This window comes from Theropithecus gelada, chromosome 2, assembly GCF_003255815.1.
Source record: "Theropithecus gelada isolate Dixy chromosome 2, Tgel_1.0, whole genome shotgun sequence".
NCBI lineage: Eukaryota > Metazoa > Chordata > Mammalia > Primates > Cercopithecidae > Theropithecus > Theropithecus gelada.
In genome coordinates, this window is record NC_037669.1 from 98,284,897 (window position 1) to 98,300,484 (window position 15,588).

Below are 15,588 nucleotides of genomic sequence, written 5' to 3' on the forward strand. Positions count from 1 at the left end.
TGCCTGTTGGACATCTAACTGGAAACTCATGTGGAGTCAGTCTGAGACGTCTGGCCTTAAGGAGAAAGGTCCAGGTTGAGTACAGAAACCAGCGAGTGGCCAGTACAGAAGGCGATTTTAAAACCTACGTGCTGGGTGAGATCATGTGCTGCATGGGTGCGCACATAAGAGCAAAGAGGCGGAAAGGTTGGGCCCTGGGCCCTTCAACGTTCCCAGGCTTGGGAGAAGAGGAAATGCAGCCACTGAGGCAGAAGAACAGGGAGAGTGTGGGGACCCAGAAGCCAAGTAAAGACTGTACTTTCAGGAGACAGGACTTGGCAACAGTGTGAACTACCGCTGAAAAGTGAGGTAAGGTGAAGGCAGAGGACAGACTGGACTGAACCAGGTTGTCTGTGTGGTGGGGCATAAGCCTGCCTGCAGTGGACTCCAGAGAGAACAAAGGAAAAACTAGAGTAAGCAAAACGTAGAGCAGAGACACTGGCCTGCGGGAAACATGGGACTGAGAAGGATTCTATTTCCGAAGAGGGAGATCATAGCATGTTTCTGCGCTAAAAAGAAAGATCCAAGCGCAAGGGGAAAAGAATGATGCAGTAGAGGAAAAGGAGATGTCGGAACTGTGTCCTTCAGAGGGCAGGCAAGTGGGAGAGGGACTCAGTCACAAGTGGAGGACAACTCGTGTGGGCCACTTGACAAAAAGGGAGAGGAGGTGTTTGGGGGCCTAACACAGGAGGAGCTAGGCACCAGGCTGGGACCCCCAGCCTTCTCTGTGCCTTTCTGTATCCAGGGAACCCCTGACACACAGGAGGTCCTCAAGGCTTAACTGGTAACACAGAACCAAGAGAAGCTACTGGAAGCCAACTGGCATATATTAAGCTGTCATCAGGCATTACTTCAAACAGACAAACAAAAGCAAACACTGCAGACAAAAATGAGAAACTGAGTAAACTTCCATATGAATGCAACTGGATTGAATTACAATTTTGCTACTGGCTGCTGTTATGCACACCATGCTACACCATTTCCACTGAGAGCCCTCTCTTGTGCCAGCTCCAAGCACTTGTCTCAGTGTTTCCCTGGGGAAAATAAAAAAGCAATAGCTCTAGTATTAAGTGCCCGCACAGCAGATGTTCTCACTGGGAGATGATTACCACCTGGGACACTGAGAGTTATGACTGACACAGGTTATCTGTAAAAATCCATGTCTGTGCAAATCCTGATGGTGTACAAAGGGCACTCCATGAAGTTTTCTGTTTTTGCATCCCACAATGACAGTGCATGTTATTCCCAGTATATCTGTTTTATACCTGAAGAACCTGAGTCCAAAGAGAGAAGGAAGGGTTCAATCTACACTGAGCGCCTGTGATGAGCCATGCTTGCTGCTCAGGTTTCAATGTTACCATCTTTAACCTTCATGACAATTCAGTGAAGTGCTGTCTACATCTCAGTCAGGATAGCAGGTCAACAACTGACCCAAGTTACAAAATGGTTCACTGGCAGAACAGGTTCTGGATGGGAGGTCTCACAACCCCAAAGCTCAGAGCCTTTTGCACTTTAGTGGTTCCTCTCTGCATACCTCCCCGAGACCCTCCCATGCGGCTGCATTCCTTCCCTAGTCCTCAGTGACTGAAACCTCCCTCCCTTCCTCCCTGGCAGGGAAAGGACCCCCATACCAGTAATGGTGCAGGCATCCCGGTACCCTCTGTAGCTGGGAGCATCTTCCACAGCCTCGCTTATGTAGTGTTCCTCAGGGATGCCCGGGCTGCAGGCTAGGACTGCATGGTTGCATGCCTCCGAAGGGGGCACGGAGTTGGCCAAAGTGTCGTCGTGCAGAGCTGTGGCGTCCAGCTTGGCAGGTTTCACAGGGAGGTGCCCACTGCCATCGGGGGCCCCACTGCCAGAGTCTGGGGCAGTTGGGCAGATGGCCCCCGGTAGTTCTGGTGCACCAGCAGGGGCTCCTTACAGGGAATCTATGGGACAATTGAGAGAGAGGGGCACAGTTAGAGTCTATCGATAAACCTGGACAAATCTTTAGAAAATAAGGGCCCGGGAATGACGTGCATTCAGACTGCGAATTCTGAGAAGTGTTTCCCTCAAGTCATGGCATCTCCAATCACACTGCTTAGTTTCAATAAAATAAATGCAGCAAAGTTCCATTCAACTAATCAATACTGACCAAAATGTGGAGCACATGGCTTCATCTGCTTATTGAAACCTGCCTTGAAGCAGCTCTAAGCAAATAAACACACTGGAGCACAGCTAAAACCTGTATTCCTACAGGATTTATACACACAAAGAGAGGTAACATTTTTATTTGTATAAATTCTTTCAACCACAGTAACTTCTCAACTCTCTAAGAACTTTAAGGTATGCCCCTACCTTAACCTACAGTGAGAAATTAGGGGACTTCTTTAAGAACCTGATGAAAACGGCCGAACACGGTGGGTGACTCACTCCTGTAATCCCAGCACCTTGAGAGGCTGAGGTGGGCGGCTCATTTGAGGTCAGGAGTTTGAGACCAACTTGGCCAAGATGGTGAAACCTCATCTCACTAAAAATACAAAAAAAAAAAAAAAAAAAAGTCAGGTATGGTAGCAGGCACCTGTAATCCCAGTTACTCAGGAGGTTGAGGCAGGAGAATTGCTTAAACCCGGGAGGCAGAGGTTGCAGTGAGCGGAGATCACGCCACTGCGCTCCAGCCTGGGCAACACAGTGAGACTCTGTCTCAAAAAAATGAATAAATAGGCCGGGCGCGGTGGCTCAAGCCTGTAATCCCAGCACTTTGGGAGGCCGAGACGGGCGGATCACGAGGTCAGGAGATTGAGACCATCCTGGCTAACACCGAGAAACCCCGTCTCTACTAAAAAATGCAAAAACAAAAACTAGCCGGGCGAGGTGGTGGGCGCCTGTAGTCCCAGCTACTCGGAACGCTGAGGCAGGAGAATGGTGTAAACCTGGGAGGCGGAGCTTGCAGTGAGCTGAGATCCGGCCACTGCACTCCAGCCCAGGTGACAGAGCGAGACTCCGTCTCAAAAAAAAAAAAAAAAAAAAAAAAAGAATAAATAAAAAAGAAAGAAAAGAAATGAAAAAGAAGAATCTGATGAAAACTATAGACTCGTCCCCATTTAAAATCTGACTGGGACTAAAGATAACTGCTGAGAAAATATGGCACATGACACAGGCTGCTAAACACTCTGCTCTGTTCCGGCAACAGCACACCTACATGCAGGCCACTTCCCACACATTTCAGGAGCGCCGCTGCCTCACCTCCCAGCGCACCTGCACACACACCACATGTGTACACACAAAATGTCAAACAGGAAAACTTAATGAAAAAGGAAACTCACAAAACATTCCTCAGCACAAGAGATCTCAAATTGTGGTCTGAGAATCCCTGGAGTTTCCTGAGACTGGTTCAGAGGGTCTCTCACTTTTTCGTGGAGGTACAGTGGAATTTTCCAGAGACTACATTATGTGTGATGATGCCACTGCTCTGAAAGCTAATTAATGGAACTTTCGTATCCCTGTGGTTTTACATCTTATGTTTCTAACACAATACATACGAATCAACAGAACCATTTAAATAAAAATGCTTTAGGAGGCCCAATAACTTTGAGGCATCCTGAGACCACACACAAAAAAGGTGTGAGAACCATTGCTCTAATAAATGATGCACTGTCGTTTGTTTAAAAAACACATACACACAAAAAGAGAAAGTTAATAGACATTTCACCCAACATGTACAGTCAGTTCTGAGAGAAAACTACAGCCCTGAATCTGTGACATTTTCCCCAACAAGTTTATTTACCAAAATGTACCAGGAATTCCTATTACAGGCTGAGTATCCCTTACTCAGGGGATGAAATGAAATGCTTGGGAACAGAAGTGTTTCAAATTTTGGATTTTTGGCTGGGCACGGTGGCTCACACCTGTAATCCCAGCACTTTGGGAGGCCAAGGCGGGCAGATCACTTGAGGTCAGGAGTTTGAGGCCAGCCTGGAAAACATGATGAAACCCCATCTCTGCTAAAAAATACAAAAAGTAGCTGGTCATCGTGGCACACGCCTGCAAACCCAGCTACTCGAAAGGCTGAGGCAGGAGAATCACTCGAAATTGGGAGGTGGAGCTTGCAGTGAGCCAAGATCACGTCACTGCACTCCAGCCTGGGCAACAGAGCAAGACTCTGTCTCAAAAAGAAAAAAAAAAAATTTGAATTTTTTCGGATTTTGGGATATTTGCCTTATACTTACCAAGTGAACATCCAAAATCCAAAAATCTGAAATCTGAAATGCTCCAATGAGCATTTCGAGTGTCATGTAAACACTCAAAAAGTCTCAAATTTCAGATTTTCACATTAGACATACTCAGCCTGTATAAATGAACTCAGCCCAGGCAATAAACTTCCTGCCCTCATTAACATGAAAAAATAAATATGAAAATGGGAAGGATGGGTAGGAGAGTTTGTATATCCCGGTGAGAAAAGAAAGTTAACAAGAATTCTTTAGGAATTTCTGCAAAACAACATGTACATAAAACTGGATTGGCATGAAGAAAAAAAAAGAAAAAGAACACTGGATTGTCACGCCTAGTCAGTGACTCAAACACAGATGAACAGATAAGCTGCCTCACTAGAAAAGTCTTCAAGCAGACCCAGAACATTCTAGACAGCAGAGGGCTGAGCAGGGTGGACTAGAAGACCCCCAAGAGTCACCAATGGTGGTCAAGGGTCCAGGATGGGATTTCACTGGCTGAAGCTAAGGGAAGCTGGGCACTGCCACAACCCACCCCCAGTGGGTCCCAAGGGGGCTTCTCCATGCTGGTCAAGTTGTGATTCTTGGTCTGGAGACTGACTTGCAGACTAGAATCAGTGCATGAAACTCCATCAAGCTGCACTCTTTACAATTCATACGCTATTTTTACACTTTTTTAAAAATATGGAGCCTTACTATGTTGCCCAGGTTGTTCTCCTGGGTTTAAGTGATCCTCCTGCCTGAGCCTCCCAAGTAGCTGGATTACAGGTGTATACCACCAAGCCCAGCTCTCATACACTTTCTTTGTATGTCTATTTCAATTAAGTGATAAAAAGGTTAGTGAATGCAGATACCGAATCTAAAAATCAGCTTGAGAAGTCATCCCTAAACCAAGAAGATACAAAGGCATATTGATGAGAGTTCCAGAAAAACCAAAAAAAGCTTAAGACAAAAAGAGTAAAGTATATAAAAACACCAACATTAAAATGCTTTTCTAGAGGTGAAGATGTACACCTTTAAATCAAAAGGTTCTACACCAAGACCCAGACAAAATCAGTGAAAAACTAATAATAAACTCCTGGATATAATCTAGTACAAATTTTAAATTCCAAAGATTTAGATAAAAATATGACAAACATTAAAAAAGTATCCCCACATGCCATACCAGTGGGATAATTCCTCAGAATTTATTTATTTATTTATTTATTTTTTTTTTTTTTTGAGACAGAGTCTCGCTCTGCCGCCCAGGCTGGAGTGCAGTGGTGTGATCTTGGCTCACTGCAAGCTCCGCCTCCCGGGTTCATGCCATTCTCCTGCCTCAGCCTCCCGAGTAGCTGGGACTACAGGCGCCCGCCACCTCGCCCGGCTAGTTTTTTTGTATTTTTTAGTAGAGACGGGGTTTCACCGTGTCAGCCAGGATGGTCTCGATCTCCTGACCTCGTGATCCGCCCGTCTCGGCCTCCCAAAGTGCTGGGATTACAGGCTTGAGCCACCGCGCCTGGCCTATTTTTTTTTTTTTTTTTTAAGACAGGGTCTCATTCCCATCACCCAGGCTGGCGTGCAGTGGCACAATCACAGCTCACGGCAGCCTTGACCTCCTGGGCTCAGGTGGTCCTCCCACCTTAGCCTGTAGCTGAGACTAGAGGCGCACACCACCACACCCGGCTAATTTTTGTATTTTTAGTAGAGATGAGGTTTCGCCATGTTGCCCATGCTGGTCTGGAACTACGGACTCAAGTGATCCACCTGCCTTGGCCTCCCAAAGTGCTAGGATTACAGGTGTGAGCCATAGCACCCGGCCAGTTCCTCAGAAACTTAAGAGAAAGATAGTCACATAAGACTTTTATACCCAATTAAGCTACTGTTATACACAAAAACAATTGGCAGATATTTAGAAACTCAAAGACCCTGACGTTCCTGAGGGGCTCCAAGTCTGCTGATGACACCTCATGGGCTCTCACTAACACAGGTCACCATAAAGAACTCAAAAGGTGAGGAACACATGGTACAGTAAAACTGGCGGGGAAATTAAACCAGGAACACTTAAAATCAACATGTAAATAATGCACTTCATTCACAGACCTAAAGCAGACATAGCTCAAAAGAAAAATGGGCAAAGGATATAAAAATTCCCTCCCCCTGCCAAAACATAACACACACACACAGTTTAAGGGAACTTAACAGTGATTTAAAAAAACAACAACAAAGACTTAAAAAATATAATGATGCTCAAGTTCACAACTGATTTAGGAAACTTATAGACTTATGTATTATTGGAGTAAGGTGAGGAGTATAAATTTGGAAGAACAGCCCGAAAAAATTTACTGTGGTTCTCCGGCTCAAGTATATACAGGTCAAAGATGTATGGCACAGTGAAATGCTACGAACAATCTAACAAGCCACAGCAGAGGATCGAGTCATTAATTATGGGACAGCTATCAAGAAGTCAACCATGCTGCCATGAAGAGGAAGTGTCAGAGCACATATTAATTTATCAACACAGAAAGATGCGGTAGTCAGAAAAACAGCAGATAGTGAATGTGGTCTTGGAAAGGTTTTAAAATGCATTAACAAATTGAACCCTCGTTCAAGCCTTCTTTAACCTGTACTTAGACATATTCTATCTGATCCATACATAGAAGTTTGAAATACTTTCTCCCTTTGCAAAATACAATTGTTCTTCTGAAAACTAAGACAGTTTCATTTAAATCAATATGGTTTGGTTTTGTTTTTACAAAGGCTCTAATATGTCAAGATTTTTCTCTCTCTCTCTTTTTTCTTTTTTTTTTTTTTTTTTTTTTTGAGACAGGTTTTATGCTCTGTCTCCCAGGCTGGAGTGCAGTGGCGCAATCTTAGCTCACTGAAGCCTCGGCCTCCTAGGTTCAAGCAATTCTCCTGCCTCAGTCTCCCAAGTAGCTGTGACTACAGGCATGCACCACCACGTCTGGCTAATTTTTTGTATTTTTAGTAGAGAAGATGGGGTTTCACCATGTTGGCCAGGCTGGTCTCAAACCCTTGGCCTCAAGTGATCCACCCACCTCAGCCTCCCGAAATGCTGGGATTACAGGCATGAGCCACAGGGCCTGGCCCTAATGTGTAAAGATTTCTTAAAGAGGTTTTACAGTCAAGCTTTATATAACTTTCGCTTTCATAACTTTTTATTATAACAAGCTTTTTATAACTTACCTATAAACAAGCTTTTTATAACTTACCTTTATAACATATAGGTATATATAACATGTTTATAAATAACATATAACACATATATATAACATGTTATAAAGTTACATATACCTTTATAACTTTATAACAAGCTTTTTATAACTTACCTATAAAACGAGGGAGATGGCCTAAATCATGATCAATAGCCCTAAATCACTACTGTTTCTCTTCCTAGTATCTATGTTTCCACTTATAGCAGCCAGATACTTAACCCAGAAACATACTGCTACAAAATAAATATTTTAAGTATAAGCACTTTCTGAAAAAAAACAAAATTTGGAGACATCAGCAAATGCTCACCTCACTCAAGACTCAAAAGGCAAAACACAAGCCACAGTTCCGAAATCCAAAGAAACTTTACATGTGCCGCAACTGGCAAAGCTATTCAGAAGCCTGAGAGGCCCCTCTTGAAATGACAAGACTAAGCTTTTACCCATTAAATTCAAGTGGAAAACAACCTAAATTTCTATTCATGAAAAACAGTTATAAATTATGGCTCATCCAAACTACTGAATTCTGTAAAATGTAAGGCACTTATCCATATAAGGCACTTGCCTCTGTGTCTAGTACAAATTAGATTCTCAAAATAATTACTGTCATTAACATTATAATTTCCAGATTCTCAGAATCAGGCACCTTTCTTGGTTCTACTATAGTATTCATATGCCAGCATTTCCAAACCTACTTTACCATGGATCCTTTCTCCACATACCTATCTACATGGCATTTGTTTCATAGAGTACATTTTGGGGAAAGCCTCTATCCCAGGCACAAGCTTCATGCATTGTCCATCCACCACCATGTGTCCAGGGCCAATCTCCCCCCCAGAAATTGTGAGCTCCTTGAAAGCATGGACTGTTGCTGGCACATATTAGGTACTAAGTCAATGTTTACAGAATAAATAACAACAAATGAAAGATGGGGTTTGGTGCAAATGATTCTGAGGATTCCCTGAAGCTTTAAAGCTCAGGTTCTATCATTTACACTGAACCAAAGGGTCTAAACTCCCAAATTTCACACTGCTAACTTTGAGGACTAACAGAAATCAATGAAAACCACCTGAGGGACTCCTAAGTGTTCCAAGTCTGCAGACCACAGCCCATGGGCTCTCTAGGCTGTCCTGAGTTTAACCTTACTTCATCGTTCTCAATACAGACCAATACACATCAAATGTGGCTTACAGGGGCCAGGCCCAGTGGTTCACACCATAATCCTAGCACTCTGGGAGGCCCAGGCGGGTGGATGGCTTGAGCCCAGGAGTTCAAGACCAGCCTGGGCAACATGGTGGAACCCTGTCTCTACAAAAAAATACAAAAAATTGACCAGGACTGGTGACCTGTGTCTGTGGTCCCTGCTACTAGGGAAGCTGAGGTGGGAGAATCACCTGAGCCCGGGAAGTTGAGGCTGCAGAGAGCCATGAGTGTGCCACTCCACTCCAGCCTGGGTGACACAGTGAGATCCTATCTCAAAAAAAATAGTACTTTAACAGTCAAACACATAAAATGACCCAGATATAACAATTCAAGGATCAGGAGACATCATTTATAGACCACTCAAAAGCTGGTCTGTAAGGCCTCCACCCATTTTTTAGCTTGAAGAATGAGTCATAGCCTGTGCCCTCTGGGGACACCCAGGAATTTGTAGGGCAAAGGTGACAACCTTTCCCCACGGTGCCAGCCTAACTTCACTCTAATGTAAACAGGCATTTCTGAGGTTTCACAGGGGCTCAGGAACAAAGCATCCACCGCCCTGGATGTTCTCTGGCTCCAGCAAACCCTGGCACACCAGGCAAAAGGCTTCTTTCAGGCAGAGGAAACAAACAAGGCTTAAGAAAAGTGAGACTGGATGGCATGGCCCTGAGAGATGAAAGCGCCTCTGTTTAGTTTACTGAATTCTGCCTAGAGAGCTGCAGGAAGGCAGGATTTTTCTTAGCAGAGGAGTGAGAAATTCTGCAACCTGGTCAATTTTTCAGCAAAAGAGGTGCCAGGAAAAGAAGCAGGGTAAAGTATACATGGAAGCTGAGCCTGGGGTGGGTGGCCCAGGTCCCCTACCCCACTCTTCTCAACTCAATGATCAACAATTCCATCCCCCCGTTTGTCAAGAGTACTTAACACACTGTTGTTCAACATCATGCCAGTTTGCTACTGAACTCAGATTTGCTGACAAAATACATGTGTGCAAGTTCCTAATATTTTCTCCCCGCTATCCTCAACCTATGTAATTTTTGTGACTCAGAACCTGAACTAAAACTCAAAGAACTGTGTGATATTAAGGAAACTGTGTTATGTCCCTGGGCCTCAGACCCCTCATCTGGACAAGGAAGGGATCAAGCGACCTTCAACACACTGCCTTCCAACTATACCACTCCAGGAGCTACAAAAGAGGGCAGGTGAAATTGCAGAAGGATTTGGGCACCCTGGTCAGTCCTTCTCCACTCACTGTTGCAATGACTGTGAAACCATTCTCACCGACAGACAGGTAACTTCCAGTAGGACATCACGAGCAGACAGAGCTGCCCTTTGTAAACAATAAATTGAGAGGTTAAAAAAAAAAAAAAAAAAGGAGCTTCCAGCAGGGCACGGTGGCTTACGCCTGTAATCCTAGCACTTTGGGAGGCCAAGGAGGGCGGATCACCTGAAGTCAGGAGTTTGAGACCAGCCTGACCAACATGGCAAAACCCCGTCTCTACTAAAGATATAAAAAAAATAGCCAGGCGTCGTGGTAGGCACCTGTAATCCCAGCTACTTAGGAGGTTGAGGCAGGAGAATTGCTTGAACCCGGAAGGCAGAGGTTGCAGTCAGCCGAGACCGCACCACTGCACTCCAGCCTGGGTCAAGACAGCAAGACTCTACTTCAAAAAAAAAAAAAAAGGAGCTTCCTTCAGGACAAACACAGAGATTGTAAGGAGAAAATTAGAACCAGAGCACCAGGTTGAAGCTTAAAAGGTGACAAGGAGAAGCTAGTTCTGGGTGATCCCCTCCATAGCCAGTCAGGTACCTGAGCTTTCAAGGTTTCCTCTTTCTGGGCAGAGGCATCTGATACACCAAGGGATTTTACTCAGCAATTCTAAACAAGCAGGTCCAAGTATGGCAAAAGTTTTCAAAAAGGGACTAATTGTTCTCCAGTATTATGTCAGTATTCTATTACTACCGTAACAAATTACCACAAATTGAGTGGCTTGAAATAATACCCATTTATCAGATCACAGTTCCATATACTGGAAATCCATCGTGCATCTCAACAGTTTCCAATCAAGATGTCACAGGGGTGAGTGCATTACTGGGGGCTCTGGGAAAGAACTGATATCCACACTTATTCAGGCTGCCAGTCTAATTCAGTTCCTTGTGGTTGTAGGACTGAAGTCCCTGTTTCCTGCTGGCCGTCAGTTGGGCACCAGCCTTTGTTCCTGTGTTCCTTATGCTTTCCATGAGCTCCTGGAGGCCTCTCTCCAGATTTTGCAAGTGGCTCCCACATCCCAGAGCCAGCGACAGCACATGGAATCCTTTTCAAGCGTGGAATTTCCATGACTCCCCCTTCTGCCTCATCTTTCTTTCTTTTTTTTTATTTTGAGATGGAATCTCCCTCTGTCGCCCAGGCTGGAGTGCAGGGGCCTGATCTCCGTTCACCGCAAGCTCCGCCTCCTGGGTTCACACCATTCTCCTGCCTCAGCCTCCAGAGTAGCTGGGACTACAAGCACCCGCTACCACTCCCGGCTAATTTTTTGTAGTTTTAGTAGAGATGGGGTTTCACTGTGTTAGCCAGGATGGTCTCGATCTCCGGACCTCATGATCCGCCGCCTCGGCCTCCCAAAGTGCTGGGATTACAGGCGTGAGCCACTGCGCCCACCTCTGCCCCATCTTTCCAGCCTCCTCTTCTGCCTTCCTTTTCTGTTTTTAAGGGCTCAGGTGATTACACGGTGCTCACTTAGATCATCCAGGACAATCTCCCTACCTTAAGGTCAAGTGATTAATAGCCCTAATTCCATCTGCACAGCACAGTCCCTTTACAGAAGTATCTAGATCCGTGCTTGACTGAATAACTAGTGGGTGGAAATCTTGAGGGGATGAGTTTAGATTTACCTCCCACAGGGGCCTTTGATTCTGAAGGCATAAACTGCCTCCGGAGCCCCCATGTTGCCCCAGCCTAGAGGGAAGGCAAACCAGAGTCACCCCACAGCCACCCAAACCCTTTGCTCCAGAAGGGCAGATTTAGATCTGACACACCAGACAGGCCTGGATTTAGTCCCACCTCAATCATCACCTACTGACAGCAGCCTCTGGCCAGGTTCTGAAATTTCTTTTGTCTACAAAAAGTGGTGCCATCACCTGATTGTCAAGCTGCGGAAGAAGTAGACACAACGAAAGTGGGTGACTCCCAGGTCTGGGATGGTAGGTCTGAAACTGGATCAAAGTCTGAGATGCTCTCTCTCTTCACAGATAGTATTATTCTATATCTAGAACACCCCAGTCTCTGTCCAAAGGCTCCTAGTTCTGACAAATACCTTCAGTAAAGTTTCAGGATACAAAATCAATGTACAAAAATTAGTATCATTTCTATACACCAATAATGTCCAAGTTGAGAGCCAAATTAAGAACTCAATCCCATTCACAATAGCCACAAAAAGAACAAAATACCTAGGAATACAGCTAACCAGGCTACCGTACAGCTACAAGGCTACCATAACTAAAACAGCATGGTACTGGTACAAAAGCAAACACATAAACCAATGGAACAGGTTAGAGAGCCCAGAAATAAAGCCACATATCTACAACCATCTGATCTTTCACAAAGCCGACAATAAAAAGCAATAGGGAAAGGACTCCCTATTCATAAATGGTGCTGGGATAACTGGCTATCCATATACAGGAGATTGGAACTAGACCCCTTCCCTCCGCCACATATAAAAATCAACTCAAAATGGACTAAGGAATAAAATGTAAAACCTAAAACTTAAAAATTTAAGAAGAAAACCTAGGAAATGTCATTCTAGACATGAGCCCTGGCAAAGATTTCATGACAAAGACTCTAAAACCAATTGCAACAAAAAACAAAAATTAATAAGTGGGATCTAATTAAACTAAAGAGCTTCTGCACAGCAAAAGAAACTATCAATAAACAGACAACCCACAGAATGGGAGAAAATTTTTGCAAACTATACCTCTGATAAAAGTCTAATATCTGGCCAGGCCTGGTGGCTCTCGCCTGTAATCCCAGCACTTTGGGAAGCCGAAACGGGTGGATACCCTGAGGTCAAGAGTTCAAGACCAGCCTGGCCAACATGGTGAAACCCCATCTCTACCAAAAATACAAAAATTAGCTGGGCGTGGTGGTGAGCACCTGTAATCCCAGCTACTCGGGAGGCTGAGACAGGAGAATCACCTGAACCTGGAAGGCAGAGGTTGCCATGAGCCAAGATCGCGCCATTGCACTCCAGCCTGAGAAACAAGAGGGAAACTCCATCTCAAAAAAAAAAAGTCTAATATCCTGAATCTATGAGGAACTTAAACAAATTTACAAGAAACAAAAACATTTAAAAATGGGCAAAGGAGGCCAGGTGCGGTCACACGCTTGTAATCTCAGCACTTTGGGAGGCCAAGGCGGGTGGATCACCTGAGGTCAGGAGTTTGAGACCAGCCTAGCCAACATCATGAAACCCTATCTTTACTAAAAATATAAAAAATTAGCTGGGTGTGGCAACCAAGGCACCTGTAATCCCAGCTACTCGGGAGGCTGAGGCAAGATAATTGCTTGAACCAGGGAGGCGGAGGTGGCCGTGAGCCGAGATCGCGCCACTGCACTCCAGCCTGGGCACCAGAGCAAGACTCTGTTTCAAAAAAATAAATAAAATAAAATAAAATTTTAAATATGGGCAAAGGCCACGAACAGACACTTCTCAAAGGAAGACATACACATGGCCAAAAAGGATATGAAAAAAAGGCTCAGCATCACTAACCATTATTAGAGAAATGCAAAGCAAAACCACAATAAGACACCATCTCACACCAGTCAGAATGGCTATTAAAAAGTCAAAAAATAACAGATGCTGGTGAGGTTGAGGAGAAAACAGTATGCTTATCCACTGCTGGCAGATATGTATTATAAGTTAGTTCAGCCTCGGTGGAAAGCAGTCTGGAGATTTCTCGAAGAATTTAAAATAGAACTACCATTCAACCCAATAATCCCATTATTGGGCATATACCTAAAGGAACAGAAATCATTCTACCATAAATACATATGCACATGCATCTTCATCGCAGCACTCTTCACAACAGCACTGGAGCCCAGGAGCTCAAGACCAGCCTGGGCAACATAGCAATACTTCATCTTTTTTTTTTTTTTTTTTTTTGAGACTGAGTCTAACTCTGTCACCCAGGCTGGAATGCAGTGGTGCTATCTCAGCTCCCTGCAACATCCCCTTCCCATGTTTAAGCAATTTTCATATCTCAGCCTCCAGAGTAGCTGGGATTATAGGCATGAGCCACCACGCCCAGCCAGACCTCATCCCTTAATCAAAATTTTTTTTAAATTTTTAAAATAATAATAAACTATAGCAAAGACATGGAATCAACCTAGATGGCTATCAGTGGTGGACTGGACAAAGAAAATGTGGACATATATCACGGAATACTATACAGCCATAAAAAAAAAAAGAACAAAATAATGTCCTTTGCAGCAACATGGATGGAGCTGAAGGCCATTATCCTAAGTGATTTAATGCAGGAACAGAAAACCAAATACCACATTTTCTGATTTGTAAGTGGAAGTTAAACACTGAATACACATGGACACAAAGAAGGGAACAACAGACACCAGACAATGGGGCCTACTTGAAGCTGGAGGGTAGGAGGAGGGTGAGGACTGAAAAACTACCTATTCCGTTAGGTACAGTGCTAATTACCTAGTTGATGAAATTATCTGTACACCAATCCCCTGTGACAGGCCATTTACCCATGTAATAAACTTACACATGTACTACCTGAACCTAAAATAAAAGTTGGAAAGAAAAAGAAAAAAAAAAACTACTATGAGACTCACCCTTGGGATCATAAGCATTTTGCTGCTGAACATTAAATGAAGGCATGTTTTCAACACTTCGTTTCTATCTGAGGAACAATCGCCCTGGAAGGCTAACTAACTTGCAGACCGTCACTTGGAATCAGGGTGGGCACTCCAAGACCTTGGCTCTCATCTGTGGCCAGCTTGCTCATGAAGAGCCTTGCCTAAGGTGCAACCAGCCCTAGAGTCTCCCTGTTCTCTAGCCAGGGCAATTCTTTTTCTTGCCATTTTACTGCTCCTTTTTTGATCAAACTGATGCCTGTGTAGAAGGTGATGAGACCAACATGTGCTCTTTCAAAGTGCCAACAGCCCCAGCACTCTTGTTATTGTAAAACAAGCCAGTGGTCTGGCACTATACTTGGTAATTTACATGCATGACCCTGTTTAAGGCTCACAACCTATAAAGTAATATCAGCACCCACTTTTTACAAGAGAGGAAACACAGAGACTAAACATTGCCTAGGATGTGAGCCTAGCTTTGAATGGATCCAAAGACACTGCTTGCCCTATGATGGCTCTGAGTAACACTGTTCTTAAAGCAGCTCATGGTCCAGTGGAGAATCAGACATTCCATGTGATCCTTGACCACTGATCATTCTCCTACATCTGTCCACTCTCTCTTAAAACAACCCTCTTGTAACAGGGGCAAAGGAACTCAAAGCAAAGACCCGCTGAGACTGCTGAAGTCCATATATGAAATATGCATACTCTAGCTAGGCTAAAGATGGGGTCTGAACTCCGGGGTCAAGCTGGGTTGGCGGCAGCTGATGGGCAACCATGCAAGAGGTCTGTTCCTCCCGTCTTTCATCTTACCACTCTCCTACCTCATGTGACCTTTCTGGCACTCTCATCAGTCCGGGTCAGCTCCTTAAATAACTGGACAAGTGGCTGCGCAGTGGAAAATACCATGTAAAAGTTGAACAGGTGGAAGATGAGGAGATGAGTTGCAGGTTTACAGCAACGGTGCCAGGGGGGTGAAAAAGCAAGGCTGTCAAAAAGCCGTTATCGGCCTCACAGGACCCTTATGCTACACAGCTCAGGATGGGCTTTCACATGCCCTAGG

At 44.5% G+C, this 15,588-nt stretch overlaps 1 protein-coding gene across 1 annotated transcript in view; it reads right to left on the minus strand.

Annotated features, from left to right (window-relative positions):
• The window catches only part of TRAK1 (trafficking kinesin protein 1), a 214,060-nt gene that overhangs the window by 138,720 nt on the left and 59,752 nt on the right, over positions 1–15,588 (minus strand). The window contains exon 2 of the mRNA XM_025375297.1: positions 1,671–1,967. The gene's annotated coding sequence lies outside the window, so the exon portion shown is untranslated. The remainder of the gene's footprint in view (positions 1–1,670; positions 1,968–15,588) is intronic.